This window comes from Vicugna pacos, chromosome 10, assembly GCF_048564905.1.
Source record: "Vicugna pacos chromosome 10, VicPac4, whole genome shotgun sequence".
NCBI lineage: Eukaryota > Metazoa > Chordata > Mammalia > Artiodactyla > Camelidae > Vicugna > Vicugna pacos.
This window is the reverse complement of record NC_132996.1, coordinates 34,656,623-34,661,773: the sequence shown is the minus strand read 5'-3', so window position 1 is coordinate 34,661,773 and position 5,151 is coordinate 34,656,623. Positions and strand designations below refer to the sequence as shown.

The 5,151-nt window shown below is 39.0% G+C and overlaps 1 long non-coding RNA gene across 1 annotated transcript; it reads right to left on the bottom strand.

Moving 5' to 3' along the window:
• Positions 1-1,161: 1,161 nt before the first annotated feature.
• LOC140698973 (uncharacterized) lies at positions 1,162-4,513 on the bottom strand. The gene is made up of 2 exons (XR_012076982.1): positions 4,278-4,513; positions 1,162-1,232 (listed from the first exon to the last, which is right to left on the bottom strand). It is a non-coding gene; the product is annotated as an uncharacterized lncRNA (long non-coding RNA).
• Between the last annotated feature and the right edge of the window lie 638 nt (positions 4,514-5,151).

Sequence of the window (5,151 nt, the reverse complement as noted above, 5' to 3'; positions counted from 1 at the left end):
CAAAGAAACGGATTAGAAGTCTCCACATTAATCCAAATTGTGCTAATGTTACTTTGATTCTAGCAAATGCAAACCCACAGAGGAAGATAAAAGCTAGGGCTTGATTTCTAAGTGGAGGGTTTAGCTTATTCACTAAGCCAGGATTCATCAGGCATTCACTGGGAGTTGCAAAGGAGAAGCAGGAGGAGATGAAAGGAAGAACGATGTACACACGACAGAAAAGATGAGGTGGGTAGGGAGGAGAGCCATGCTAAGAGCGTCAACCCAGTAACTGTGATTCATCAAGTTCCTCCCTCTGCTGGGAGCTATGGGGTACAAGGAGTGCCTTTTCTACCCTGTGACTTCAGTGACTGCATTTGGAAGATGCCCAAACCCTCTATTCAGCCCAGACATGTCTGCAGGTCTAATTGGCTACTGGACATGGTCACTTACCACAGAGAAGGATGTATGTCAGCCAGCAGGGTCCTCAGAGCTTTAACAGAGTTACATCCTTGTCCGGGAACCTTCCTTGGCCTGGAAGGTTCCACATGCATCTCAAATTCAAAACATGCCAGACTAAGATGAAAACTTACGCCCCCACCTGCTCTTCTTACTAGGATTCCATCTCAGTCGGTGGAGACACCACCTACTCAGTCTTCCAGGTTGAATACCGAGAGCCCTCTCTGGTGCTCTTTGGTGCTCTTTAGTGCTCCTCCTCCTCATCCCTCTCTGGGCTAATAACCAATGTCTTTTGGTTGCTAAGAACTAATGATGCAACCTCAGAAATGTCTCTTACCTTCTTTTCTTCCTTCTTACCTTCAGCTTCTCTGCTCTAGGTCAGTTCTTTGTCATCTTTTCCTGTCCTGCTTCTCCAATCTCTTCTTCTGCCACTTTTCCAACCTACCATGTTTCAGCCAACCCAAACTTCTCACCATTCCTATCTCCATGTATTTCCCTCCCTGGACCACCTGCAAACTCTTTCCTGTCCTCCAAGGCAGAGCCTAGAGTTCACCTTCTCTGGCTGTCTAGTGTAGGTTCTCACAGAGCTCTCGGCATTGTGCCATCAGAGCCCTGTCCCATGGCACTGTCACTGTGGACAGTCTGTTTCCCTTGCAGGCCAGGGACTGCATTCCACAGTGACCCATCCCAGGGGACTGGCAGAGTCTTGCTTGCACACAGTAGTACTTAGCATGCCTTTATTGACAGAACATTGGTCCTGGAGAGTGATGTCTGAGGAGGCAAGAATCACGAGTCTGAAGGGAGAAGATAAAAACATTGCATTTGATTATGTCGGCTTGTTATGACTTTACTGTATTTCATAAAAAAAGATCTCGGTGGTGCTAAAAATCTTTACCATAGTTAAACTGGAAAGACTTGAAATAAACATTTTAGTTTAGAAGAACAACCACTTACTGGACACTGTTCTGATACTGTATTTTACATATCTTATATTTAAACCTAACAATTCTACATGTTAGGTATATTTACTCCTATTTTATAGATGAAGAAATTGAGGCTCAGAGAGGTGAAGTAATTCACCCATGGCCACATGGGTATAAAGAGAATTGAATAAGGATTTTCTAAGATTTGTAATGTAGATCTGATACTAAAACTTGATTTCTTTGTACAAAACTATGTTTACCCTGGGAAGTGGAAATATACTCCCTCTCCAGAATCTATATATGAATGAATCAATCATATCTTCAATGTTTTCTCTCATCAAAAGTATTATAGGATTAACAATCCCTGATAAAGTGGACTGAGGTTGGTGTCAATATGCCCTTCTTCCCTTCCCTCACTTCTGGTTGGTACCAAAATCGAAAAGAAAATGGACCCCAAAGAAGTAGACCAAATGAGGGCAGGAGGAGAAGCAAAATGCCCCAGCAGTCCACAGACGACTAGCAACATCTCCTTTTGTACCTCCAATGTGCTTTTCAAAGACATTATTCTATTTACTTCTCCTAACAATCCTGGGGATATATACCATGACTCTCATTTTCTAGGTGAGAAATGGAGGCTTGGGAAGACTGAGGGATTTGACTAAGTTAGAACAACTAAGAAAGGGCAGAGCTAGAACTGAAATTCAGTGTTAATTCTCCCAAACCCACTTCTGTTCCACTGCACAAGGTGTGCCCCCTACCCAGCTCACAGTACACTGCATGGCAAACAGTAATGTTCAAATACACGAACAATGATGAGAATAACCCATTTTTATTGTGCTTACAATGTGTCAGGTACTCTGCAAAGTGCTTTGCATAAATTACCTTTTTTTAAAAATTGAAATATAATTGACTTAAAATATTGTATTAGTTTCAGGTGTACAACATAGCAATTCATTATTTCATACATTTCAAAATGATCACGAGTCTAGTTACCATCTGTCACAATACAAAGTTATTACAGTATTACTAACTACATTCCTTATGTGGCACGTTATATTCTCATGACTTATATATTTTATAATTGGAAATGTATGTCTCTTAATCTCCCTCACCTATTTCACTCATTCCTCCATCTTTCTCCTCTCTGGCAACTGCCAGTTTGTTCTCTGTATCTCTGAGTCTGTTTCTGTTTTGTTATATTTGTTTGCTTTTTTTTTTTAGATTCCATGAGTGAAATTATACTATATTTATCTTTCTTTGTCTGACTTATCTCACTTAGCATAATAACCTCTAGGTTCATTCATGTTGTTGCAAATGGCAAGATTTTCTTCTTTTTTATGGCAGAGTAATATTCCATGGTTATTTACACCATATCTTCTTTATCCATTCATCTGTCAATGGACACTAAGGTTGCTTCCATATCTTGGTTGTTGTAAATAATGTTGCAATGGACATCAGGACACACATATCTTTTTGAATTAGTATTTTTGTTTTCTTCAGAAAAATACCCAGAAGTGAAATGGCTGAATCCCATGGTATTTCTACTTTTAATTTTTTGAGGAAGCTCCACACAGTTCTCTACAGTGGCTGCACCAATTTACATTCCCACCAACAGAGCATAAGGGGTCCCTTTTCTACACATCCTTGCCAACAGTAGTTATTTGTTGTCTTTTTGATAATAGCCATTCTGATAGATGTGAGGTGATATTGTGGTTTTGATTTGCATTTCCCTGATAGTGAGAGATGCTAAACATCTTTTCATGTACCTGTTTGCCATCTGTATGTTTTCTTGGAAAAAAAATGTCTGTTTGATTCCTCTACCCATTTTTAATTGGGTTGTTTGTTCTTTGATGTTGAGTTGTATCAGTTCTTTGTGTATATTAGGTATTAAACCTTGATGGAATATATCATTTGCAAATATCTTTTTCCATTCAGTAGATTGCCTTTTCATTTGTTGATGGTTTTCTTTGCTGTGAAAAACCTTTTTAGTTTGATGGGCCATTTGTTTATTTTTGCTTTTGTTTTCCTTGCCTAAGGAGACATATTCAAAAAAAATTTTTGCTAAGACCAGTGTCAAACAGCGTACTTCCTATGATTTCCTCTAGGAGTTTTGTGGTTTCAAGTCTTACATTTAATTACTTAATCAATTTTTAGTTTATATATATGGTGAGAAAGAAGTCCAGTTTGACTCTTTTGCATGTAGCTGTCCAGTTTTCCTAGCACCACTTATTGAAGAGACTGTCTTTTCCCCATTGTATACTCTTGCCTCCTTTGTTGTAGATTTATTGACCCTATAAGTGTGGGTTTATTTCTGGGCTCTCTATTCTATTCCATTGATAGATGTTTCTGTTTTTGTGCCCAGTTTTAATCACCATAGCTTTGTAGTATAGTTTAAAATCAGGGCATATGATACCTCCAGCTTTGTTCTTCTGTCTCCAAGTTGTGTTGGCTATTTGGAGTCCTTTGTGTTTCCACATAGGTTTTAGAATTATTTGTTCTAGTTATGTTAAAAATGGCATTGGTATTTTGATAAAGATTGCATTGAATCTGTAGATTGCCTTGGGAGTATGGTAATTTTAACAATATTAATTCTTCTAATCCATGAACATGGTATATTTTTGTCATCTTCAGTTTCTTTTATCAATGTCTTAACTTTTCAGAGTACAAGTCATTAAGTTCCTTGGTTAGATTTATTTCTAGTTCACTCTTGGAGGTGGCAGTAGCCACTGATGACTTGATGGCCACAGCATCTTTTGTTTACTGATATGGCTGGCAATATTTTTCATTCACAAGTATGTAACCTCACATCGCCTTTACTTACTTGAATCTTGAGCTTGCTGTTCCTTCCTTCAAAATGACAAATCATATCATTTATTAAAGCCTTATACTGTGTTAGGCATTGGGCTGAGTGCTTACCTATATTATCACATTTAATTCCCCAAAAGGTCCAACAGGATAAGACTTTGTATTTCCATATTGCAGACGAGAAGACAGCAGCTCAAATTACATTGCAAGAAAGTGTAGAAACTGGGACTGGAAGAACTTCTGATTCTTAAGTCTCGACATTTGTCTCAACCACACTTCTCTGAGGGCTGAAAGTTTTGCTGTACTTGGCTGAGCTCCTGGAGCAGGGGAGAAGTTGAGTCAGATGCTCTTGTTTGGTTCCATCTCTTTTTATGTCTGAATATTCTAGTAGTTGCTGGGTTACATTTGTCAACAGAATCTGAGAACTTTGTTCTTTAGAGAGAAAACAGCCCTTTGTCCCTTTTCTTCTAACCTCCTCCTCAGTTCTCTCTACGAGAATGTGCCCTGTAAAGCCCACACCCTCCTTGGGCACGTGTGTTGCCAGGTAACCCGCACATCATCTCCAAACCATGATTTTTAGTGTATTGCCATATTTTGATGTATTTAGTGTATTTTATACCAATTAACAGAGTCTCTACCTCGTGCTCTTGACAATGCATGCCTGATATATATGACAAGGTACATCTCAAGCCAAATGTCAGTCCTTCTCAAGGAGGCCTTCCCCCGCCATCCAAAATGAAGGTGCACCTCCCTACTGCCCATCTGCTCTATCATATCTCTCTGATTCATTTAAATCACATATTTATCTCAAATTGAAATCATCAGTGTGATTCCATTTATATGAAATGTTCAGAAAAGGCAAATTTATGCAGACAGACAATTTATCCATTCTTGGTGGCCTGAGGCTGGGAGGTGGGAACTGGGATTAACTGTAAATGGGCATGAGGGATCTTCTTATGAGGATGAAAATGTTCAAAAACTGATT